Raw genomic sequence first — 27,726 nt, 5'->3', positions numbered from 1 at the left:
AACACACCAGAGATGGATTGGCTTTTAATAAAAGGGGATATATTTTGTTAGTTCTTCAGAGGAAAGGCAGCTAACCTTCCACTGAGGTTCTTTCTTACGCGTGAAGGCACACTGTGATCTCTGCTGGCCTTCTCTCCAGGCCCCTGAGTTCCAACAACTTTCCCCAGGGTGACTTCTTTCTGCATCTCCAAAGGCCTGGGCTGAGCTGCGAGTGCTGAGATGAGGAATGTCGAGCTGCTTAGGCTGTGCTACGCTGTGCTCTCTCATTTAAGCACCAGCCAATTAAGTCAAACGTCATTCATTGCAGCAGGACTGCCTCCTAGCCGACTGCAGATGTAATTAGCAACTGATGAGGTTCACATACCATTGGCTCATGTCTGCAGCAACAGAACTAGGTGCCTTCACTTGGCCAAGTTGACAACTGAATCTAACTACCACAGCAGGTGAGAATTCTGCCAGTGTGCCACCATCACACAACCCTCGATTGATTTTTTTCTTTTTTTTTTTTTTGCCTGGGCATGCACTGGGACTCAAACCTGGGTCTCCAGCATGGCAGGTGAGGACTCTGCCTGCTGAGCCACCGTGGCCCACCCTTCAACTGATTTTTAATAAGGGTGCCACTCAATTGGGGAAAGAAAATCTTCTTCAAAAAATGGTGCTGGAAAAAAAAAATAGTGCTGGGAAAACTTGATATCCATACTCAAAAGAATGAAGGGGAAAAACTACTTCAAACAAGATACAGAAGTCAACTGAAAAAAAAAATCATAAATATAAGAATGAAAATTATAAAATCCTAGAAGAAAACAAAGGAAACATTTTTAGGACCCTGTGTTAGATGATACTTTCTTTAAATTTACTCCATAAACATGACCAACAGAAGTAAAAATAGTAAATAGTATGTTATTAAATTAAAACTTTCATGCATCAAAGACTACTATGAAAGAAAAATGTAGCCTTCTGATTGGGAGAAAATATATGGAAACCATATATCTGATAAGGGTTTAATACCTAGAATATATTAATAAATCCTACAACCTGATAACAGTGAAAACAAAAAGTCAGCTAAAAACTGAACAAAAGTCTTGAACAGATATTTCTCTAAAGATGTATAAATGCCTAATAAGCACATGAAAAGATACTCAATATTATTAGTCAATAGGGAAATGCAAATTAAAACCACGATGAGATACTATTTCACACCTACTAGAATTGTTTCTATTAAAGGAAAGTGGAAAATAAACTTTGGAGAGCACTTGGAGAAATAGAAAGACACATTGGTGGGAATGTAAGATGGTGCAACTGCTGTGGAAAACAGTTCAGTGGTTCCTCAGAAAGGTAACCGTGTATTTACCATTCAATCTGCCAATCAGACTTTTAGGTATATACCCAATTAACTGAAATCAGGGACACTGCCAGATACTTGTACTGCCATTGTTCATTGTAGCCAAAAGGTGGAAAAACGTAAGTATCCATGAGCAGATGAATGGATATACATACAACAAGTATTATTCAGTCAAGAAAGAGAAATGAATGGTGGTACATGCTACAAAATGGATGAATCTTGAAGACAGCATTTTTGTCTTTTCTTTTCTTTAAAAATATTTGTATTGAGAAATACTCACACACATACAATCCAAACACATCATACAATCAATGGCTCATAATACAATCACATAGTTCTGTATTCTTCACCAAGATCATTTTTAGAACATTTCAGCAGTCCAGAAAAAGTAATAAAACAGCAAAAAACCTCATACATCCCATATTCTTTACCCCTCCCTCTCATTGACCACCAGTATTTCATCCACCAAAATTTTACCTGTCCTCCCCCCCATTATTTATTTACTTTTATCCTTATTTTATTTTGCTCATCTGATCATTTCTTAGATAAAAGAAGCATCAGACACAAGGTTTTCACAATCACATGATCATACTGTAAAAGCCATATAGTTATACAGTCTTCTTCAAGAATCAAGGCTACTGAAACACAGTTCAACAGTTTCAGATACTCTAGTCACTCTAATACATCATAAACAAAAAGTGAACCCCATGTAATGCATAAGAATAACCTCCAGGATAACTTCTCAATTCTGTTTGAAATCTCTCAACCACTAAGACTATTTTGTCTCATTTCTTTCTTTCCCCTTTTGGTCGACAGTGTTCTCATTCCCATGACACTGGGGACAGGCTCATCCTCAGGAGTCATGTCCCGCCATTTCCAGGGAGATTTACACCCCGGGAGTCCTACATAAGGGGGAGGGCAGTAAGTTCACCTGCCAAGTTGGCTTAGAGAGAGTGAGGCCACATCTGAGCAATGAAAGAGGTTCTCTGGGGGTGACTCTTAGGTAATTATCAGTAGGCTTAGCCTATCTTTTGCAGGAATGTTTCATAGGAACAAACTGCAAGATCAAGGGCTCAGCCTACTGAACTGGTTGTCCCCACTGCTTGTGAGAACATCAGGAATTCCCCAGATGGGGAAGTTGAATATTTCTTCCTTTCTCCCAAGACCCCCACAGAGACTTTGCAAATATTTTTTTATTCTCTGTCCAAATTACTCTGGGATATAGGGGGGCATCACCCTAACCTGTTCAGACCAACAGGATCTCACACCATGACATATTCAAGATTCCATGTAACTATGGTGTTCAAGTAAAGACCATACAAGTCAAATTAGATAATGCACTACCCAAAATATAAATTTTGCACCAAATATGCATCTCTCCCTTAGATCTTGTACAGAGGTTGAATTTGAAATCATGGGCCATAGCATCCTTTACCCAGTCAGTATTTTGATTTACCTTAGTCCTATCCAGATCAGCATCCTGCATATCTCTAGATGAAATCTAATCACTTTTTCAACTTTTTAAACAGTTACTGAATGATATAATGCTGACTTTCTTAGCTACAGTGCTCTAACTCTGAGTCACCTGTGTCACATAAATACTCAAAGTTTCAGGGAGCGACCAGGTTATACACACATAGCTGAGTATCTCAGAATTTAGAACTATCACTTGCATCTTCTAATTAACATGACTGTTGTAAGAGTTTACGATCTAGGAACTTTTACAATAGGCCCAAACCTGATAACCCATGCTTTCAACTTCAATTCTCTGAGTTTGTACATTGTAGTCAGTCCACGTGAGTGAGGCATGTTAATATTTGTCTTTTTGTATTCAGAACCTTAAAGTTCATTCACCTAGTTGCATGCCTCAAAACTTCATTCCTTTTTCCTGTTGCTCAGTAGTCCATTGTATGTAAACCCACAGTTCTCCCTTCCATTCCTCAGTCCTTGCAATCTTAGGCCACCTCCATCCATAAACACCAGTATGCAGATGGAGGACATCATTTTGAGTGAAACGAATCATACACAAAAGGACAAATATTGTTTATTTTCTCTCATATGAAATAGGTGGAATGAACAAATACATAGAGTCAGTAACTAGAGTACCTTTTACTAATGACAGAGGTGGGAGTAAGGAATGGTTAGTTAATTTTTAATTGGTATAGAGTTTCTGTTTGAGGTGTTGGAAAATTTTGGCAATGGATTGTGGTGATGGTAGCACACCTTGTGAAGGCAAGTATCACCACTGAATTGCATATTTGAAAGTGATTAACATGGGACATTTTTGGTTGTATTTATATTAGCATAAAAACCACAGCACTGTAGAACACACACAGTGAACTCTAATATGAACCATAGACTCTAACTAATAGTATAATTATAACAATATTGTTTCATCAGTTGTAACACAATTACTATACTAAGGTGAAGTGTTAATAGGGAAAACTGTGAGTATAAGGGAGTCATACACAAACTGTACTTTCTGCAGTATTTTCCTGTACATCTAAAACTTCTTTAACAAAAAAAAAAAATGAAGTCTTGAACTTGGATGCCCAATGGAGTTATTAGGGAGTTTAAAAAGTGATGACATCTGATCACACTCCATGAAATTCTGACTTAATTATTCTGTTGTTTGGCCAGAACATAATTTTTTAAAACTTTCCAGGTAATTCTGACATGCAACCAATGCTCTAAAACACTGATTTAGAAAAATAGATTAATTATCCTTCAGTTCAATCCTCCAAAATACATTTTTTTTCTTAATTGAAGTTTGATTAACTCATTCTCCACTATCGCATTTCATCCTGTGTACCAGAATAAGTGGGCTGAGATTCGTGGCAGGAAATTGGATGCTTATCAAGAATAATAACAAAATTATAATCAGTTTGTCTAAATGAGCAATTCTGAAATGTAAGCGTGATCCTCCCATTTGGTGTAGAATGATAGTACAATTTATAGAGTCAGTGATGGGCCTATAATCATGAGATGGAGATAGAATTAATGCAAATAACAGCTGACTCCAAAACCTGTGCTCCTTTGATTGTACTTCTCAGCCTTTGGAGGCTAAGACGCAGTGGGAGGGGATTAAGACTGTGGTTTTAAATATACATGTGATCCAAGGATCCTATGAAGTCCCTACAAAGGGTATTTATATTCTCTTCCTACTAGGTTCAAGGTAGGATTGTTTTCCCACAAATGCTCTGAGACAAACATGGCCATGTTATTCGATTTGTTCAATAGAATGATGGTTTAAATGACATAGATTTCTTATGACCAGTATAAAACTTGCTGTATCTATTACCCACATACTGCCTCCAGAGGTATTCCAGACTGTGGACATTCCTTCAGCCTTGCTCCCGGTATGACAATGCAAGCAACCCACAATGGACAAGCAGCATCAGAAACAGAAATGAAACTTTGATGTTTCTGTAATATAATTTAAACTATTTTGACCACTTATGACATGGAATCCTTTTTAGGTTAGAAGGATAGCCATCTACTGATTACCATCTTTGTATATAGCCATTGTACCAATGTATAATCCACCCAGCTCTTTTACCTTCCTCACAAAGATATCCTGTGAGATATTGTTATATGTTTTACTTAAATCCATATTTCTGGTTTCTAAATCTTTCCCTTCTTCAAATAATCTCCTGTCTCAGAAAAAGAAAGAAGGTAGGCTGTTTAAATGAGCTTACATTAGGTCTCACCAGTCAAGGAATGATCTATATCAGTAGCCTCTAAACACCAGGTCTTGAAAAAGTTCTCAGCTGACAGAGTTTTAGGTAACTGAGTAATTTAACAAACATCCACATTCCTGATCTTTACCTCAGGGAATTTGTTTCAAGAGATCAGGATGTACCTGAGAATCTATGTTTCAGAAGTTCTGAAGGAGGCTTTATGGATGCTGGGTTTGGCCAATGCTTATCAGTCAGATTGGCATATCAGAATCCATTGTTTACTTTTTAAAGCTACATTGGTCCATCAGGTTAGTTGAGGTTCTGAGATGAAATTTGGAAAGGGATGAAGAATGGCTATGTGAAAAATTTATCAGGTAATTCTGAATTATTCTCTTGTTTGAAAGACAACCGTCTGAAGTAATCACAAATTAGCAGGTTAGTAGGACAATTATATTGATGTAATCTTAGTTGTAAATAAATGAATGCATACTTGCTTAGTCAAAAGAAAGATTTATTTTAGAGCATTTTTTAGCTTACAGAACTTCTAGAGAGTCAAGAAACCAAGCTTGGATGTTACCTAACCACGAGCACTGCAATTGGGAGTAATACTAACTCCCCAATGTGGTTGGAGCTGAGCTTGTACAAATGCCTTCTTTCAGTACCTCTGGGCACATCTTCTACCATGACTGATCCAGAAAATGAAAGGTCTCAACTCCCAGACCTGTCCCCTGTGATTAGTACCAGTCCAGGCTGCTTATGTCCACCTTCTAAGTCACCTACAAGTCCCAGGCAGAATTTAGTTTCAGCACAGAATTTTAGGAATGAAAGGATTCCAAGATGTAATTGTTGCTGTGTAGTCTTTATGTCATAAAAGGAAAAGCAGGAATATAATTGGAGAAGGCCTTGCATGAACCAGTTTGTAGTATCAACCACATCAACTTCAGTCATAGATACTTGTCCAAAATTAAAATCAGAGTTAAGATCACAGAGTTAAGATTATGCACCATATTTACTTTAAAGTGTTTGCCATTTGTCTGCATCCCCCTTCCAGCATGGTGTCTCAGTTAACTTCTAAGACTGCTGAATATCTTGATCCTCTAATTTCTTAAGTCTCATATTCCTTGGAACACCCAACAATCTTTGCAGTCTAATAGGCTTGTATTCATGTGGAAGTGCTAAATAAGCAGGAAATCCTGGTCTTTGTCCTTTTGTATTAGAAACACTGGCATTTTAAAAAATCTTTTTACATATACATTTTCTTGTGTATGTCAAATTACCTGGGCATTCAAATTATACCTGATTCAGAACAGCAACCAGAGACCTAGAGGTTTGCACAGTTGTGTCAGTTGTTATAACCTCCAAATTTCACTTTGTTTTAATTCTTATTTACATACTAGACTTATAATAGAAGAAAGGGCAATTTTATCACTTAACACACTTATTGAGAGATTAAGCTTTGTTTGGGTCAAAATTCAACCTACAACTGGAGATTCAATATTTTTATCATTTTGGCCAGTTCCAAAAATTCTCTCATAAATACGTGTGAGAACAAAATGGCCTTTTTATGTAGGAAACATAAAGTCGCTACTCTAATGTAAGTAGAGCCACTGTTCTCTGGTTTAGTCCACTGAAAGTGATAACAAAATGACCCAGATGAAATGAAGGGTTTCTATGGCAACCCATATTCCTGGAACCCAAAGATCACCATAGCTTCTGGGAGTGACATTGGTCACTTTATAATAGTTAAAGCAGAACTGTACACCTGGAATGAAAAACGACTCACTGGCTATTTACCAAAGAGAATAATTTAGGTCTGAGGTTTGAGGTTGGAGTCCTTTAGCAGGCGTCTCTGGCTTATATTCCAGAAAAGTTACATGTGAAAAACAATTCACTTTGCTGTCAAAAACTCTGATTTCTTTTAGTGCATGGTTTCTTATAGAGAAATTCAAACCAATGCAACTTAGAGGAAAAACTTATTCAATGTGTCCAAGGCAGCCATTTCCTGTACCAAGCATCCTGTAGCATACAAATTTACAAATAAAGGAAAGGAGGGAGGATAATTAAGTTAAGGAGATTTCCTTGGCTGTTGAGGCATAGCCAGAGCTTGTTGTGAAATCACCCTCTCTTTTTTTTTTTTTTTTTTTTTTAAAGGAAAGACAGAGAGAAGGAAGGAAGGAAGGAAGAAAGGGAAACATCTTTAAACATTTTCTTGTTTTATTGTATTCTGTTTCTCCGTTTTTGTTACATGGGCTGGGGCCGGGAATCGAACCGAGGTCCTCCGGCATAGCAGGCAAGCACTTTGCCCGCTGAGCCACCGCGGCCCGCCCACCCTCTCTTTTGATTAAAACTAAAGTGTTTAAGAAAGCAAGATGAACGCTCCAATGTGGAGGTTTAAATACAAGCAGCTTTATTTGGGAAGGCTGCTTTGTTTTCCTAATGCCTCATTTTGGATTCAAATACATCTAAGGAATTTAACATCCTTAGAAAGTAGAGAGAATTACAGGACATTAAATCTGACTTCCTTTTCAGGACATCATGTCACTCTTATTTTGATGACACATTAAGCTGGTTTGTAATTAGAGGAAGACATCCTTGGCTGAGCCCTTTTGGAATGCTTGTACTTCTGAGGGAAGGGAATGGAGTATGAGGCAGAATTGTGTGTGAATGAAAGAAAATAGAAAGCAAGATGTTTTCTACAGATGTCCAGTGTTTTAGTTTGTAAAAGTTTCCAGAATGCAGTATACCAGAAACAGAATGGACTTTTTAAAAGGAGAATTTATTAAGTTGCAAGTTCATAATTCAAAGGCCATGAAAATGTCCAAACTAAGGCATCCAGGGCAAGATATCTCGATTCAAGAAAGGCTGAAAGGTCCAGAACACCTCTGTCAGCTTTAAGGGCACAAGGCAATGTCTGCTAGCTTTCTCTACTCATTTCATAAGGGTGCCCCAGGGCCATTTTTCTGTGACATCTCCAAGGCTCTCTGGCCGTGTGGGCTCTGTCCATTCTAAACTTTTTCCAAAATGGTTCCCTCTTAATGGGCTCCAGTAAGCAACCACACCTTGAACGGGTAGAGATACATCTCCACGGAAACCATCTAATCAAAAGTTACCACCCATAACTGGGTGGGCCACATCTCCATGGAAACAATCAAAAAGATCACACCCAGCAATATTGCCTGAACATTAAAGGACATGTTTTTTCTGGGGTGCATACTAACTTCAAACCAGTACATCTAGTATGTGTGGCTTTTAGATACATTTTTGAAATCTTCAATGAATGATCAATGTATACTGTTCCTGATACTTAATGAGCCATTCTTTCGCTTTCTTCAAATTCATCTCTTTGTCGGTGTTTTAATAACATATGGACATGCTGCAGAAGATGAAGTAATGTTCTAATTGCTTTAGCTGCCAAAATGTAACACAGTCAGCAAAAGTGGAATTTTAAAAGCCAAGCTTTATTTCTTCTTTATTTAACTTTTAATTGGAAACACTTAGCTTTTATTTACTCTAAAAAGTAATGATTTTTGCCAGAGGATGATCTATCTCTTTAATGTCAAGGATGAATCTCTAACTGCAAAAAAGAAAGCAGAAAATATTGGATCTTGGAGCATTCATTTATTTATGAGATTCAATTTGCTCAGTTATTTAAAGTGTGCTTATATTCTTGATCTACTCCTGGATATTTACATAAAATTCAAATGTCCATGCTAATTACTGTCTTTAAATCTTCTTTTAAGGAGAAAGTCTGAGATATTTGGTTTCATATTCCAGCCTAGAGATGACCCAATTTTTTCTTTGACAATTGAGGGATTCCCATTTTAATGCAATGAATTGAAGTCAAGAAGTCCTTATCTTGCCCACGTCCATGTTTGGTCTCTAGAAACAATTTCTTATAAACCATGCCCTGCTTTTACATCACATATAATATGTTATATTTTGCTTTCCCAATAGTATGCAATTTTTGCATCATAAGTTTGAGATTTCATGATATTAGGTACTTTGTTTAAAATCACATGGTTAGATTCTGAAATGAGATTTTCTGAGCCAGTTACTGTTCCGCTACTAGCCCACAGCTGCCTAACTAAAGTGCCTTAGCTTCAGAACTTCACTGGGGGTAGGTGGATGGGATCCCCTTTACCTGGATTCTAAATGCTGTGTTTTCCCATTGATTTCAGATGCCTGCCCACTGTTCACTTGAAGTGCCCATACCTGGTGTGCTGGATTCTCTCTATTGTAAGGATAACAGGATTACAGTGTACCTGGGCTAGAAAATCATTAGAGTTCACCAAGTCATCTTAATTTCCACAATAAGGGAACAAAAACCCAGAGAGAATAAGGATTAATCAAAACACAACTACCTAAAAAAAAAAAAAAACAAAAACAAAAAAACACATACACACACAACTACCGAGTAATATGAACAGGCCTACAGAAACTCTTCAGCTGTGAGTCTCCCCTCAATGTAATGCTTCCTCTAAAAATCACAGGTTATTTAACACATGCATGTGTCAGAAGAAAGTGGGGAGTTTCTGAAAATGATGGCTTTGTTGGAGAAAATAATTGACTTGGAAAACAGCTATAGCTTTTCCATTTAGCATCTTTTACATATATAAATATGTTAGCAAAACAAACCAGAACTTTTTATGTGTGGGAGTTACATTTCAGAAGAGTTTATTTTATACACTTAAAAAGTTGCTAATTCAAATGACCCACAGGTATTTACATTTAAGTTCAAGCAGGATTATTACCAGTAAAATTTAAAGAAATCTCATCTTCTTTATTTTTGTCAGTTTTTGAGGCAAAAGGTTACAAATATCAGAATCCATCAATATTTTTGTATAATGAAGAACCTCTGTTGTGTTTCGTGAATGTGGGGACATCTATAGTACAAAACATATGCAAAAACTTAGTAGAATGGCGATGCAGTGAGGCCATGTATGTCAATGACTTGAAAGCAGAAGTTTGTGAAAAAGAAAAGAGACAAAGAGGTACCAATTCGTGGGCAGGAAACAAAGCAAAGGCATCATGCTGAAGAATTTGAATTTATCTTGAAATCTACGAGAAGACATAAAGGATTTTAAACATTACATAGCATAGCCAAATTTTTGGTTTTTTAATATTGTTTCTCTAGTCGCAGAAACAATATTCTGCGACTGAGAATGAATGGGGGCTGAATTCGAAAAGGTAAAGAGCTGTTTCTTAAATTTACTTGGTGCTATTTTAGCTTGGAGGATGAAGAAAGGAAAGAATCTGTCAGCCTGTATATAGCAATTTTTTGAAACAATATTGTCAGATTACATCTATTGGAAGTTGGTAAACTTGCATCTTTTTGAGTATTTTATGCTTATATATGTTGTATTTGTTTTGGTAAAAAGAATTATAATTTGAACTTAGCCAATAAAACCTGGCCATAAAAATGTTTTCTCAAATATTACAAAATATTGTTTTTCTGAAGAAGATAAATAAGTTTCACCACTACTGTGAAGGCTTTCCAGTCAGAAAAAGTAAAACATCAACAAAATCTAAACTACACATATGATAGAAGCACCTTGGGAAGAAATAAAACAGTGAGAAGAAAAATCCATTCTGATGGACACCTCCTTTTCTTTGTTCATGACATGCAGGAATTTTTCCACTTCCTTTTTCTATTTTTTATTTTTTTGCATGGGCAGGCACCAGGAATTGAGCCCAGATCTCTGGCAAGGCAGGTGAGAACTCTGCCACTGAGCCACCATGGCCCACCCACTATTTTTTAAGATGTCTTATGTTGCGTACTCAATATGACATTGTGGGTATCAAAAAACTCAATCAACTTCTGTAACTTCTGATACCAACTATGTAGATATAAAAGTTCAATCAACAGTTCCACAGGCTGCAATATCTCAATTCAATTCTGACTCTAACTACCCAAAGGAAGTTAGGTCAGATTCCTAGGTTAGGGCTGTCCTCTACAAGATTGTCCTTCAGGCACTGGTTACTAGTTTGGGGGGCCCAGCCCACCTGCACTACCAATCAACTGACTATAAATTCAGTTCCTGCCAAATTGCTTGGATTCAGTAATTTGCTAGGAAAACTCAAGAATCACTGCAAGTGCTATACATACTGTAAGTGTATTTTAATAAAAGATATAAATAAGAAAAATCCAAAAGAAAAGAGGCATACAGTGAAGTCTGGGAGAGTCTCAAATGCAAGCTTCTGTGTTCTTCCACAAGGAGTCAGAACATATTACCCTCCCAGCACAGAGATGCATCTTATCAATCATGGAAGCTCACAGGAACATCGTGCATCTTGAGTTTCTATGGGACTTCATTACATAGGCAAGATCGGTGGAATCAATGTCATCATGGTGGCACTCAATTTCCAGGCCCCTTCCCTAACCTTCCCATCCAGGTCACAGAGGTTGAGCTGATATTATGTGGCTCAAAATATCAACCTTTTAACCACATGGTTGGTCTTTCTGTTGTGGCCAGCCCCAACCCCAAGACTACAAGTGTGGCTGGCCCCAGCCTATTATTTCATTAGTATATAAATAAAAGCAATTATTCCAAACAAAGGAAATTCCAAAGTGGTAGAGGTTGCTACTCAGGAAATGGTGACAATAAAAGCGGTATGGTTTTCGTTAGGCTACCATGATAGAATCTTGGAGATTTGTCTGTTAAGGGAAAACTTGATAATCGTTTTTCCTTATACTAACTCATCAAAATAATTCAAAAAGACCTTTTGGAAAGGAACAAGCCCGAATATGGAAAAATCAAGTTAGAAGCCTGTGATAATGGTTCAGATGACTCCAAATATGTATTTGCATCCTAAATACATGTATATTTGAGGGACAAAGTACATGTTGAATGAGGGAAGAACTCAAGTCTAAATAACGGTATATATAAATTTGTAGTGACATGGCCACAGGATGTTTGACTTATCTGAAGGTCTCTGTTGTCTCTGGACTACAAGTCTGTTCTTCCTACTGTTCAGAATGAGGGATTGAGGAAATTGAAGAGGGTGCTAAAGGCTTAAAATCATCATTATCTGCAAAGGGAGAACATACTCCACTGATTCATAGAATTTCCAAACATCCCAAATGTGGAGGCTTCAATCCATGTGGTTTTGCCACTTCTTCAGTCATTCTGCATAGCTTAAGTTTACAAAGAATTGTTTAAAGCAAGGGCAATAAAAGGGAGAGAAGGTGAGGGCAACAGCACGAGAGTATGGCTTCTTGTAAATATACTGAAAGCTTATGGGTAGAGCCATGAGTCATCATAATCTACAGATCATGAAGGAGTAAAAATCAGGGTAGATAAATGTAAGAAATGAGCTTTGAGGCAGAAAAAAGTTAAAGATGCTACTAACTGTTCTAGAAGTTACCAAAATGTTACTCATGGAATCAACCAAGATGGGAAACAGAGTTGAAGTAACAGATTTGATATAGAAAATGTTTGGGAGAAGATTTGTCTGACATGTCATCAAAAATTCATGAGGGGGGTGAAAGGGTACTTCAGTGGTTTGTCCTGCCTGTGTACTTCACCCCCCCCCCCCCAAAAAGCGAAGAAATGGTACTTCAGTAATGGGATAGTCATATGGAAAAAGAATGAAATGTGACCCCACTATACAGCATACAAAAAAAGTCCATGAGGAGAAGATAAACAAGATTGGAAAAGGATGCTGGAGACAGATATAAAGTTTGAAAATCATAAACATATGGGGTATCCTTGAAGTTATGAAATAGCCAAAGCCATCATAGAACATTTAGAATAAAAGAAAAGGTTTTACAAGAAGAATTTTTATGGGCAAATGTTCATTAAAGGCAGGCAAATCAGGAAATGATCAAGTAGATAGAGAAGGAGCAGTTTGGGTTATAAGAGAAAATTCAAAATAAACAGTATTGAGAAAAGAACATATATCAAAAATTGAATATGTGAATAACATTTTCAATACTTTGAGGATTTCAACTGCAATGGCAATAAATAATGGAGTACCTTTCACAACAAGACCAGACTCTAAGAATCTGCAGTGACTTTACATACCTTTTCCAAGACCCAGCCCAATGGAACCAAATGAGAAGAAATAAATATACAAGTAAAACTCATTCAATTAAAAAATATTGTACTAAATTTGAAAACAGACAAAAGGAAGAATGATACACAAATGCAGACAATTGCTTAGCCACTGTAGGTTTAAATATCTACACTGTAGTTCATTGACAATGATTTTAATTACATAAATTCATTTGGTTCATTTTTACTAAGGTGACTTCAGATAAATCACAAATTCTAATAAACAAATTTCCTAAATATTACAAAATGTTTCTTTTCTAAACAAGATGGATGCAAAGTGATTGAATCACACCATCTCTAGTGTTGTTTAGTCAATTGGCACATGTCAGAGAAGTTGAAATCAAATGTTTGATTTAAGAGTGTAACTTGATTGATTTGATTATGATTTTTACCTCCATTTAATTTTTTGGCATTAATGGTTTTTCAAGTTCATCTGTAATCCCAAATTCCTATGGAAAAAACAAAACAAAACAAAATGAAACAAAATAAAGAGAACTGAAATTCAATGAATAATTATGATGGTTCTTTGAACAACTCCTATGAATTTCTTTTAGATTCTGTTGCTAATTTTCATGACAAAATTGACAAATTTCACATGGCTATTCATTGGTCAATCACACTGTCAAAATCTGCACTATAAAAATATCATGTGTGGAATCTATGACTTTCACTCAATAGCATCCCTGATTTTATAAAACTATCTTATTCCATAAGAAAAATTAAGTTTTGTCATTGCATTGAAACAGAATGGAAGTGGCCAGTTACACCAATGTAGGTAATGTATGGTCTCTGGAGGTGTTATTTCCACCATTCTTATCATCTCCTTTACCGACTTTCTCATTATAAACCTGGTCAGATTACAAAAATGGGTTATATTATTTTTAGGAGGTTCTGTATTTTTCAAAAGTATAAATATTGCACTTAATATTAAATAATTAAATCAAAAGATGAATTTGACTTTTGTAAAGTAAACAGCAATCTTTATTCACCTTTCCTGACCAAATCCAGTTGCTAAGGGAATCAACATCTCAAGAATAAGTTAGCAGGAAAGTGAAAATCAAATCGCCTTGGTTAATGATTTGTGAAGGAGGCAAATGTGGGGCTCATCTAAACCTTAGCTGTGTCAATTACTTAGATGAAGAGTTAACAGGGTACTTTAAAAACACTGCCAATGGTTTTACTGGGCTAAATAAAGGAAATGGGACTCCAGATGCTGCATTAATCAATGACTTTGCCAAGATTTTGATCAGAAGCAGACACCTGGTAATTGGAATTCAGCATGGGTAAGTAGAGCTTACATATTATAATTTAAATATTAATTGCTTCCATGAAGTAAAAATCAATAAGGCAAGCAAAATATATTAGCATAGTTAAATGGAAAGAACATTTTTTCCACTTATATTCTCAAGTACAGCAAATGGATTGGCAACATATTCTGTTGCCAAAAATACAAATCCTAACAAGTATCCTGCATGTAATACATTTTTACTAAGAATTCTTCTGTTTGAATTAAGCATAGACAAAATAATTACTCTCTGATAATGACAACCAATAGCCTGATATTTTTGATAGGCAAAAAAACCTGGAGTCTGAAGATTTTACTTCAGTTCTGCTATGCATTAGTGTTTGGTTTTATGGAAGCCATAGTTTCTTTTGGTCACAATTTTCTCTTCTGTGTAGTGGGAAGTCTATGAGATAACATATGAGAAACCACACATTAGAGATAAATATGTCTCTATTTAAAAAAATGTTTATGTGAAAGAATGGTTTTCTTGAGTTATTGCCAAAAGTCATGAAAAGATCAATGCTCTCAGATCCAGAACCAAGGGTTTAAATTGGTCATTTTTAGGAGTTATGTGACCTTAGGCAAATTATTTATTCTACTGATGGGCTCAGACCATGATTAATGTTCTGATTCTCAGTTCATGGGCAGTGAATGTAACTGCCTGTAAGGCATGCACGATGGCATATTTCCAAGTGGAAATTTCACTTCCCAAAATAGAGCATTCGATATGATTTTGTTTTCTCTATGTCAAATTACCATAACAAATTTCAAAAGTAACTTTCATTATAATTATTAAAGTTCCTTAGGAGCACAAGAACTCATCCCCATAAAATGCTATTATATAGGGAAATGATCACTTTGCAAGAGTTTCCAGTCCTTAGTGTCTCTAAATATTTCAGAAGGTGTGTTCATGCATTGCAATGGTTTCCTTCTTCCTTGTTCATGAAGAAAATTCTCCATATATACTGAGGAAATAAGACATACACGTGAACATTGTTAGCTATACCTCTTGTGATTAGGATTTGGTACTTCCTTATCTAACTTCAACTGCACTGTCAAGCCACCTTCCACCAAGCACTGCTCGTGATTGTCGAGAGATCACTGAAGGAATACTCCAGGCTAAAGTTTACTTTTGCTATCCAGCTAGGCTCTTGTCAATGAACAATCATCTTTTCTACTATGAAGCAAGATGTGTCCTTGAATCTTCATCCATTAAAAGAAAGGGAAAAGTTTAAAAACAGAAGGAAAAAAAATCTGGCTGCTCTATTCCTTACTTTAGTACAGACATTGCCCAGTTATCTCCTACTATTATTCTTGACTTTTACTCTGCAGATATTTATCAGAGGAAGGATTAGAGAACCTCTGTCTCCATCAGAGGAGTTAGTTCATGTGTCCAACAGTATCCAGAGGACATCCCCAGGTAGTGATTTCATAAACATTCAGTTGTGAGATATAGACCATAAATGAAATAAAACGTTGCACACACACACACACAAAGGTTAAAGTTATTAAAATATGAAAAAATGATGTCTAAGCAGTTATAAGCTTGAACTTACTTTTAACTATCCATTTAAAAAGAACTCAAACCTAAGTTAGAACTTTGAGGAAGTGTGGATCTAAAGTTCTTACCCCCTGAGAAAAATGACCTTTTGCTTTCCAATTCAGAACACTTTACAGACAAAATGATAGATTAAACAGCTGTCAAGCTATTAGTATCTCAAGAGAGGATCATATCTTATTTATTATTTCTTTTCAACCACTGGCAAAGACTGTTTTCAAACTGTGAGTGTTCCATTGGTGAGCTCTAAAATTTATTAGGTTGGTCCTCACTACTGGACAAAGAGAACCAAGGAAAGAAAGAGAAAAGAGAAGTAGACAAATAAATGATGATACCTAGATGATAGAGATAGAGGCAGAGATGAATGATAGATAGATGGTTGATAGGTAGGTAATGTGCTTGGTTGAGAGTATTATATATGCTAGAAAAGCTCTTTTTAAATCCTGATTCAATCTTGTGGGGGGCAGCCATTTCTTTTAAACCTGCTCCAATAATGTAGGTTGGAATATTTTGATTAGATTATCTCCATAGAGATGTGACACAACCAATTGTAGGTATTAAATTTGATCAGGTAAGATGTGACTTCACCCATTCCAGCTGGGCCTTCATTAGTTAACTAAAATCTTTTAAAAGAGGAAATATTTTGGAACGAGTCAGAAATGACAGAAACTTCAGGGCTGACAGAGTGCAGAGACGCAAACGTTTGGAAATGCTTGGAGCCCAGCAGACCTTGCTGTGTACCTTCCCATGACATATTAAGCAAGCCAGAACCTGAAGAGAGCCAATGAGAGTCAAGACACGGAATCCAGCCCCAGAAAAGCAAAGTGAGGAGCACCCACATAGAGACCAAAAGCAACAGAGTTCATGAGCACGGTACCAACAGATGCCAGCCACATGACTTCCAAGCTGACAGAGGTGTTCCAGACAGTATCAGCCTTTCTTGAGTGAAGGTAACCTCTTGTTGTGCCTTAAATTAGACAGTTTCACTTCCTTAGAACTGTAATCTGGAAACTTATTAAATTCCCCTTTTGTAAAAGCCGCTCCAGTTCTGGAATATCTTATTCTGGCATCTTGCAGACTAACACAGGTAAGTGGTAGATAGATGATAGATAGATAAATATAGATTGATAGATAGACAGAGAACAGTATATGTCAAAATGCCAGGGAATCAAAAAATCTCCTATAGCCAGTATTCAACCCTTCAGTGGAGGGTTTAATTCTACATGATTATCTAGGCCTTCTTCTAATCCACAGAAGTCATTTGGTAATTATTCAGCTAGTAGATGGACTTACCTGGAAAAGTAAGATGGCAGAAGTCAGGTGTATGTGGAAGGCTAGATGATTGTTTTCAGCTGGGACTGGTAACTGGAAATTCATTATGTTGACTGTACAGCAGGATGGTTTGGGGATATTCAGCCCTTTAAAACGGCAGCTTTGAGCTTTCAGAAAGAACACTCCAAAATACAAAAAGTAGAATTTCTTATTTTTAAAAGTCTGGGTCTAGAAATTGTATCTTTACTTTCACCATTTTCAATTTGTTGAGACAGTCAAAGAATATATTCAAATTCTAGTTAGTGGGGCACAGATCATATCTCTGTAAAGAGGGTCAAACAGTTTGTAGTTATGTTTAATATGCCACACAGGGATTTCCACTTCCTTCTCTGCTTTATCCATACTCCCTGCCTTTATACCTTATAAATTACTACCATGATCAAGGTTATTTAGTCCCATGGTCTTACTTTATAGAAGAAAATTGAAGTTCAATGACGTATGCCACTTATCCAAGGTCACATAGCTAAAGCTTCATGTCCAGTGTTCTTTGAACAATTGGAAGAAAAAATATCCAAATACTCTATTTTCGTGACTGCCATAACATCTATATTGCTTATATATTTGTGACGAGAGATTTGAAGTTATTTGATGTCAAAGAGTTTCTGTCACACCATTGAATGTCTGTGTTTACTGAAGACACTCCATGGCAGAGAGAAGTGAAAAAAAATGAAGTAAAACATAAATAATTGAGGAAGAGAAATAAGGTTTTTAAAAACCTGCATTTATTTTTAATTGTTGTAAAATATGCATAATAAAAAAAACATTTTAATGGAGAGAAAATTTTCCTACTCTTGAAATGGGCTCCTTGGGGTCTAATCCCTGACTGATTGCTAAAGATGGAGAGGGATGAAGAAATCCTCTTCCTCAAGAATGGGGTGGAGGCACAACCAAGCACTGATCACAGTTTTTTAGCAATGAATTTGAATTGCCAGATCCTGGCTCTGAGCTGCTGTTTCAGCCCACTTGGAACAGAGACCACCATGGCCTTTGTACCAACTTCCCCTTGAGAGGAGCATGGCAAGTGGAGGTTTACAGACACAGTGCCTCTTCAGAGCTGTGGGAGAGAATTTGCTGAAGTGTCCATCTTCTGGGCAGGACAAGAAAGCACAGTTTTGGTGGTTCATCAAAAAGATATTTGATGTCTTTCTTGACCCTCTCCCCAGGATTCTTTGGAACTGGTCTGTATGGCCTTCATGGTTCTCTGGCCCTATTTGACTGGCAAAAGATGACATGGGAAAGTCCTCTCCTGTGTGACCATCTTCCCAATACTTGCCCTCCAGGGAAAAGCAGCTAAAGGCGATCAAACTATATAGTCAACACAAACAAACAGCACAACCAAGATTCCCAGAGAAAGAATAGAGGAAAGAAGACTAGCTCCTGGCGGTGGTATAATTGCACAAGGAGTGCAGCCTTAAAAACTGTACCACATATACAGGGCAAGAATTAGACAAAGAATTCTGATCAGTTAAACGTGAAATTCTGAAGTTCTAGAATAAATTGAACCAAGTGTCAAAAACAGCCTTAACACAAAACTAATAAACAATAAAACCCTAATCAAAAAAGAAACTTACCTTCAGAGTAAACTCATCAAGATAATAAGATGCCTAGGCATAAGTAAGGTATTACAAGTCACAGTAAGAAACAGGAAGATATAGCCCAGTAAAAGTAGACACAGAATTTGGAAAAACTAATAAAAGATGTTCAGACAAACTTCCTAAATCAATTTGAGGAGATGAAGGAGAATATGGCTAAAGAGATAAAGGATATTCAGAAGATAATGGGTGAGCATAAAGAAGACTTTGAAAGTATAAAAAAGCATAATAGAAAATATGTGAATAAAAGGCACAAGAGAAGAGATTAAAAACACATGAGAGACTTGCAACTGCAGATTTGAACAGGCAAATGAAAGAATATGGAACTATAAAACAGGACAATTGAAATCTTACAGATAGAAGAATAGAAAGAAAAAATAATGGAAAAAATTGAGCAGAGTCCTAGGGAAATGAATGAAGCATATGAACATGTGTCATGGGTGTCCCAAAAAGAGAAGAGAAAGGAAAAGGGACACAAATAATATCTGAGAGAATAATGACAAAATTTTTCCAACTCTTATGAAAGACATAAATATACATGTTCAAGAAGTGTAACCTTCTACAAGTATAATAAATCCTAATAGACCTACTCTGAGAAACATGCTAATCAAAATGTCAAATGTCAAAGATAAAGAAAGAATTCTGAAAGCAATTCATTCCATAAAAGGGGACCATAATATGACTAAGTTCAATTTCTTATCAGAAATCAAAGGTGAGAAGGCAGTGGTATGATATATTTAAAATACTGAAAAGAAAAAACAGCAGCCCAGAATTCTTTATATGGCAAAACTATGCTTAAAAAATGTGGGAGACAGGGGTAAATCTCTCTGACAACATGGAAAAGGACTCCCAGGATGAGCTAGAACCCAGCATCATGGGATTGAGAAAGCCTTCTTGACCAAGAGGGTGAAGAGAAAAATGAGACAAAATAAAGTTTAAGTGACTAAGAGATTTCAAACAGAGTGGAGATGTTATACTGGAGGCTATTCTTACACATATAGATATCCCTTTTTAGGTTATAGTCTATTGGAGTGGCAAAGGGAAGTACCTGAAACTGTTGAGCTGTGTTCCAGTAGCTTTGGTTCTTGAAGACAATTGCACAACCTATACTGCTTTTACAATGCGACTGAGTGATTGTGAAAACCTTGGGTCTGGTGCTCCTTTTATCTATGGTATGAACAGATGAGTGGAAAAAAATGAAAAATCAATAAATAATAGGGTAAGATAAAGGGTTAAAAAAATGGATAGATTGAAATACTGGTGGTCAGTGAGGGGGAGGGGTAAGGGGTATGGCACAAAGGAGATTTTTCTTTTTCTGTTTATTTGTTTTTCTGGAGTGATGCAAATGTTGTAGAAATGATCTCTGTGATGAATACACAACTATGTGATGATATTATGAGCTATTGATCGTGTATCATGTATGGACTGTACGTGTGTGAAGATTTCTCAATAAAAATATTTTAAAAATGATATTAGTAAACTGAAAAGCTGATTTCAAAAAGGTATTCAGGAGGAATTTACCTCAATTAGCTCTAGATTAAACCATAAGAAAAAAATGAGGGAGAGTTTGAAATATTCACAAATATACAGAAACTGAAATGGCAATAAGAGCTCTTCCTACAAGAAATACTAAAGGGAGTTTTGCAGGCTGAAAAGGAAAAACAAGAGAGAGAGGCTTGGGGTGGAGTGTAGAAATGAAGAATGCCAGTAAGGGTAACTAAAAGGATAAAATGAGACACAAAATAAGGCATGATATATAAAAACCAAACAATAAAATGCACAAAGTAAAAACTATAGTTACATTAATAGCATTGAATGTTAATGGATTAAACTCCCCAACCAAAGACACTGATTGGAGAATGGGTAAAAATGTATGATCCATTTACATGCTGTTTTCAAGAGATTCACCTAAGTCAAAAGTGAAAGATTGTTCCATGCAAACACTTACCCGAAAAAAAAAAAAAAAAAAAAAAACTGGGGTAGCTATACTAATATCAGACAAAATGAACATTAAATGCAAAATTATCATGTGACAAAAAGACACTAATATTAATAAAAGTAGTAGTCTTTAATTTTATTGAAGAAATGACAATCATAAATATTTATACATCTAACCATATGTTAAGTGCTCAAAACAAATGAGGCAAACACTGGGAAAACAGAAGGGAGAAACAGGTGATTCTACATTAATAGATGGAGTCTTCAGTACACCTCTCCCATCAATAGATAGAGCATCTAGACATAAGAACAGTAAGGAAACAGAGGACTTAAAAAATATGATAAATTAGCTAGACCTAAAATATACAAAATGCTGTACCCCAAAACAATGGGATAAACATTCTTCTCAAGTGCTCCAGGATAGACATGTTGAGTCACAAAACAACTCTCAATAAATTTTAAAAAGATTGAAATTATACAAAGTACATTCTTTGACCATAATTGAATGAAGCTCGAAATCAATAATAGCCAGAGAACAGGAATATTCACACATTGATAGAAGTTAAACAACACTCTTAAACAATCAATGGAGCAGAGATGAAACTGCAAGAGAAATCAGTAAATATCTGATTTATTCAGTAAATATCTGAGACAAATGAAAACAAGAATACAACATATCAAAACTTATGGGATGAAGTGAAGGCAGTGCTGAGAGGGAGATTTATAGCCCTTAAATGTCTTCATTTAAAAAGAAGAAACAGCTAAAATTAACGACCTAACTGCATACCTGGACCAACTAGGAAAATAACAGCAAACTAATCCTAAAGCAAGCAGAAGGAAAGAAATAACAAATAAGAGAGTGGAAAAAAATGGAACTGAGAATAAAAAACAATTATCAGAACCAAAGTTGTCTTCTTTGAAAAGATCAATAAATTTGACAAATTCTTAGCTAGACTGAGAAAGAAAAAAAGAGAGAAGATGCAAATAAATAAAATCAGAAATTTTAAATAAAAAAGATAATATTGGCAATACATAAATTAAAAAGTATCATAAGAGGATGCTATGAACAATTGTATGTGAACAAATTAGAAAGCAGATGAAATGGACAATTTCCCAGAAACACACAAACAACCTACATCGACTCTAGAAGAAATAGAAGTCCTCAACAGATCAATTACAAGCAAAGAGATTATACCACTGATCAAAAAACTCCCGACAAAGTAATGTCCAGAGCGAGATGTCTTAATGGGTAAGTTCTACCAAGCATTATAACAAGAATTAATACCAATCCTGCTCATTCTCTTCCAAAAAAAATTAAAGAGGAGGGAACAATCTTAACCTCATTATGTGAAGCCAATATATCCCTAACACCAAAGTCAGATGAAGATTTTACCAGAAAAGAAAATTACAGACCAATTTCTGTAATGAATATAGATGCAAATCTCCTCAATAAAATACTTGCAAATCAAATCCAGCAGCACCTTAAAATAATTACACAGCATGATCAAGTGGGTTTATCCCAGGTATGCAAAGTTGGTTCAATACAATAAAATCAACTAATGTAATACACTATATTAAAAAATCAAAAAGGGAAAACCACATGATCATCTTGATTGGCACACAAAAAAGATTTGACAAAATCTAGTCTCTTTTCTTTTTTTAAATTTATTTATTCATTTATATCTAATTGAGAAGCCACAACAGCATACCAACATGAACATTCTTAACATATATTCCATAAATGGTGAGCAATCAATGGCTCCCATAGTTGTATATTCATCACCATGATCATTTTTTAGAACATTTGCATCACTCCAGAGAAATCAATAAGAAGAAAAAAGGAAAAACTCATACACACCATAGCCCTTACCCCCCCTCATTGACCACTAGTATTTCCATCTATCAAATATATTTTAATCTTTGTTCCCCCTATTTTATTTCTATACCCCTTACCAATCCCTTTCATTGATCACTAGTATTTCAGTCTACTCAATTTGTTTTAACATCTATTCCCTCTATTATTTATTTATTTTAATCCATATTTGTTATTCATTGGTCCATACCTTAGATAAAAGGAGCATCAGACACAAGGTTTTCCTATTCACATAGTCACATTGTGAAAGTTATATCATTATACATTCAACTTCAAGAAACATGGCTACTGGAACACAGCTCTTCAGTTTCAGGCACTTCCCTCTAGCCTCTCTAATGCACCTTAAATGAAAAAAAAAGGGGTATCTATATAATGTGTAAGAATAACCTTGAGGATAACCTCTCAATTCTGTTTGAAATCTCTCAGCCACTAACACTTTATTTTGTCTCATTTATCTCTGCCCCCTTTTGGTCAAGAAAGTTACCTCAATCCCTTGATGCTGAGTCCCAGCTTATTCTAGGATTTCTGTCCCACACTGCCAGGGAGGTTTATACCCCTGGGAGTCATGTCCCACATACAGATGGGGAGGGCAGTGAGTTCGTTTGCCATGTTGGTTGAGAGAGAGATAGGCTACATCTGAACAACAAAAGAAGTTCTCTTGGGGTGACTCTTAGGCCTAATTTTAAGTAGGGTTGGACCATCTTTTGTGGGGATAAGTTTCATATGAACAAACCCCACAATTGAGGACTCAGCCTATTGATTTGGCTGACCACACTGCTTGCGAGAATATTAGGAATTCTCCAAACAGGGAAGTTGAATTTTCCCTTTTTCTCTCCTTTTCCCCAAGGGGACTTTGAAAATATTTCTTTATTTACTGTTCAAATCACTCTGAGATTTATCGGGGCATCACACTGGACAAACCTACAAAATCTCATGCCATATTCAGGGTTCCATGTACTTAGGGGTTCAATTAACTTATCCACATAGGTTATACTAGGAAATGCACTAGTCAAAATATAAATTTTGTACCAAATAAACACTTTTTGCCTTGGTATCATGCAGAAGTTGAAGTTTTAAAATATGAATAACCATCTATTGTCAACACCCTGCAATACTGACATTCCTTTGTTCTTCCTCAATTTTTTGCAAAACATTTTTTAAATTTGTGCATTCAGTCATTATCATTGCACACTCTAGGCATTCCTAGATTATACCATCCCAGTCTTTATTGTTTATCTTTCCTTCTGGTGTCATATGTGCCCCCAGCCCACCTCCTATCATTCTCACATCAGCTTCATCCAGTGTACTTACATTATTGTGCTACAATTAGGTAGTATTGTGCTATCCATTTCTGAATTTTTACAATCAGTCCTGTTGCACAATCTGTATCCCTTCAGCTCCAATTACCCAATATCTACTCTATTTGTATTTTCTGATGACCTCTGTTCTTAACTGAAATTATCCAAGTTCATTCATTAATATCAGTGAAACCATAGGGTGTTTGTCCTTTTGTTTCTGGTTAATCTCACTCAGAATAATTTTCTCAAGGCCTATCCACATTGTTACATGCTTCATAACTTTATTCTGTAATATATGTAATATTCCATTGTATATATATAACACAGCTTGTTTAGCCACTCCTTTGTTGATGGATATTTAGGCTGTTTCCATCTGTTGGCAATAGTAAATAATGCTGCTGTAAACATTCGTGTGTCAATGTCCATTTGTATCCTTGCCTTCATGTCCTCTGAATAGATACCTAGGAATGGTATTGCTGGATCATATGGCAATTCTATACTTAGCTTCCTGAGGAACCACCTAACTGCCTTCCATAGCAGTTGTACCATTTGACATTCCCACCAACTGTGGATAAGTATGCCTCTTTTTCCATACCCTCTCCAGCACTTGTCGTTTTATTGATAATGGCTATCCTAGTGGGTGTGAGAAGACACCTCATTGTGATTTTGATTTGCATTTCCCTAATAGCCAGGGAAGTTGAGCATCTTTCATGTGGCTTTAAGCCATTTGTATTTCCTCTTCTGAGAAGTGTCTATTCATGTCTTTTGCCCATTTTGTAAGTGGGCTGTTTGTCTTTTTGCTGTTAAGTTGAACAATCTCTTTATATATTCTGGATACTAGAACCTTAGCTGATATGTTGCTTCCAAATATTGTCTCCCATTGTGTAGGATGTCTTTTTACTTTCTTGATAATGCTCTTTGATGCACAGAAGTGTTTAATTTTGAGGAATTCCCATTTGTCTATTTCCTTCATCAAAGCTTATGCTTTGGGTGTGAGAGCTAGGAAATCATCTCCTATTACAAATTGTATAAGATATTTCCCTACATTTTCTTCTAAAAGTTTTATTACATCTAATGTTTTGGTTTTCGATCCATTTTGAGTTAATTTTTGTACAGGGTGTGAGATATGTATCTTCTTTCATCCATTTGCATGTGGATATACAGTTCTTCAAGCACCATTTATTGAAGAGAGTTTTCTGTCCCAGGTGAGTTGGTTTGACTGCCTTATCAAAGATCAGTTGTTCATAGATGAGATGGTCTATGTCTGAACCCTCTATTTGATTCCATGGGCCAGTGTATCTATCTTATGCCAAACTATGCTGTTTGACCACCATCACTTCATAATACACCTTAAAGTCGGGTGGTGTGAGACCTCCAACTTCATTTTTCTTTTTCAGGATATTTTTTAGCTATTCGGGACACTCTGCCCTTCCAGATAAATTTGGTTATTGGTTTTGCTATTACTATTTCTAAGTTTTGGGGATTTTAATTGATTTTGCATTGAATCGATAAATCAATTTAAGTAGAATTGACATCTTAACTATATTTAGTCTCCCAATCCATGAACACGGTACACCTTTCCATTTATTTAGGTCTTCTGTGATTTCTTTTAGCAGTTTCTTGTAGTTGTCTTTATATAGACCTTTTGTAAATTTATTCCTAAATATTTTATTCTTTTGATTGCAATTGTAAATGGATTTTTTTCTTGATTTCCCCCTTCAATTGCTCATTACTAATGTATAGAAACACTAAACGTTTTTTTTATTTATTTTTATTTATTTATTTATTTATTTTAATTAACAGAAAAAAGAAATTAACCCAACATTTAGAAATCACACCATTCTACATATGCAATCAGTAATTCTTAACATCATCATATAGATGCATGATCATCTTTTCTTAGTACATTTACATCGGTTTAGAAGAACTAGCAACACAACAGAAAAAGATATAGAATGTTAATATAGAGAAAAAATAAAAATAATAATAATAGTAAAAAAAAAAAAACCTATAGCTCAGATGCAGCTTCATTCAGTGTTTTAACATGATTACTTTATAATTAGGTATTATTGTGCTGTCCATTTTTGAGTTTTTGTATCTAGTCCTGTTGCACAGTCTGTATCCCTTCAGCTCCAATTACCCATTATCTTACTGTTTCTAACTCCTGCTGGACTCTGTTACCAATGACATATTCCAAGTTTATTTTCGAATGTCAGTTCACATCAGTGGGACCATACAGTATTTGTCCTTTAGTTTTTGGCTAGATTCACTCAGCATAATGTTCTCTAGGTCCATCCATGTTATTACATGCTTCATAAGTTTATTCTGTCTTAAAGCTGCATAATATTCCATCGTATGTATATACCACAGTTTGTTTAGCCACTCATCTGTTGATGGACATTTTGGCTGTTTCCATCTCTTTGCAATTGTAAATAAGGCTGCTATAAACATTGGTGTGAAATGTCCATTTGTGTCTTTGCCCTTAAGTCCTTTGAGTAGATACCCAGCAATGGTATTGCTGGGTCGTATGGCAATTCTATATTCAGCTTTTTGAGGAACCGCCAAACTGCCTTCCACAGTGATTGCACCATTTGACATTCCCACCAACAGTGGATAAGTGTGCCTCTTTCTCCGCATCCTCTCCAGCACTTGTCATTTTCTGTTTTGTTGATAATGGTCATTCTGGTGGGTGTGAGATGATATCTCATTGTGGTTTTGATTTGCATTTCTCTAATGGCCAGGGACATTGAACATCTCTTCATGTGCCTTTTGGCCATTTGTATTTCCTCTTCTGAGAGGTGTCTGTTCAAGTCTTTTTCCCATTTTGTAATTGGGTTGACTGTCTTTTTGTTGTTGTTGAGTTGAACAATCTCTTTATAAATTCTGGATATTAGACCTTTATCTGATATGTCATTTCCAAATATTATCTCCCATTGTGTAGGCTGTCTTTCTACTTTCTTGATGAAGTTCTTTGATGCACAAAAGTGTTTAATTTTGAGGAGCTCCCATTTATTTATTTATTTCCTTCTTCAGTGCTCTTGCTTTAGGTTTAAGGTCCATAAAACCACCTCTAATTGTAAGTTTCATAAGATATCTCCCAACATTTTCCTCTAACTGTTTTATGGTCTTAGACCTAATGTTTAGATCTTTGATCCATTTTGAGTTAACTTTTGTATAGGGTGTGAGATATGGGTTTTCTTTCATTCTTTTGATATGGATATCCAGTTCTCTAGGCACCATTTATTGAAGAGACTGTTCTGTCCCAGGTGAGTTGGCTTGACTGCCTTATCAAAGATCAAATGTCCATAGATGAGAAGGTCTATATCTGAGCACTCTATTCGATTCCGTTGGTCGATATATCTATCTTTATGCCAATACCATGCTGTTTTGACCACTGTGGCTTGCCTTAAAGTCAGGCAGCACGAGACCTCCAGCTCCATTTTTTTTCTTCAAGATGTTTTAGCAATTCGGGGCACCCTGCCCTTCCAGATAAATTTGCTTATTGGTTTTTCTATTTCTGAAAAATAAGTTGTTGGGATTTTGATTGGTATTGCACTGAATCTGTAAATCAATTTAGGTAGGATTGACATCTTAACTATATTTCATCTTCCAATCCATGAACATGGTATGCCCTTCCATCTATTTAGGTCTTCTGTGATTTCTTTTAACAGTTTTTTGTAGTTTTCTTTATATAGGTTTTTTGTCTCTTTAGTTAAATTTATTCCTAGGTATTTTATTCTTTTAGTTGCAATTGTAAATGGGATTCTTTTCTTG

The 27,726-nt window shown here is 35.9% G+C and overlaps 1 long non-coding RNA gene across 3 annotated transcripts in view; it reads right to left on the bottom strand.

Annotated features, from left to right (window-relative positions):
- Positions 1-27,726, bottom strand: part of LOC143676214 (uncharacterized) — a 157,856-nt gene that overhangs the window by 113,814 nt on the left and 16,316 nt on the right. For all 3 annotated transcript variants that reach the window (XR_013171915.1, XR_013171917.1, XR_013171916.1), the window contains exons 2-4: positions 22,845-22,995; positions 17,213-17,373; positions 13,469-13,525 (exon numbers count right to left, since the gene is read on the bottom strand). This is a non-coding gene — a long non-coding RNA (uncharacterized LOC143676214). The remainder of the gene's footprint in view (positions 1-13,468; positions 13,526-17,212; positions 17,374-22,844; positions 22,996-27,726) is intronic.

The sequence above is a fragment of the Tamandua tetradactyla genome, chromosome 3 (genome assembly GCF_023851605.1).
Source record: "Tamandua tetradactyla isolate mTamTet1 chromosome 3, mTamTet1.pri, whole genome shotgun sequence".
NCBI classification, from domain to species: domain Eukaryota; kingdom Metazoa; phylum Chordata; class Mammalia; order Pilosa; family Myrmecophagidae; genus Tamandua; species Tamandua tetradactyla.
This window is presented reverse-complemented; position numbering and strand designations above follow the sequence as displayed.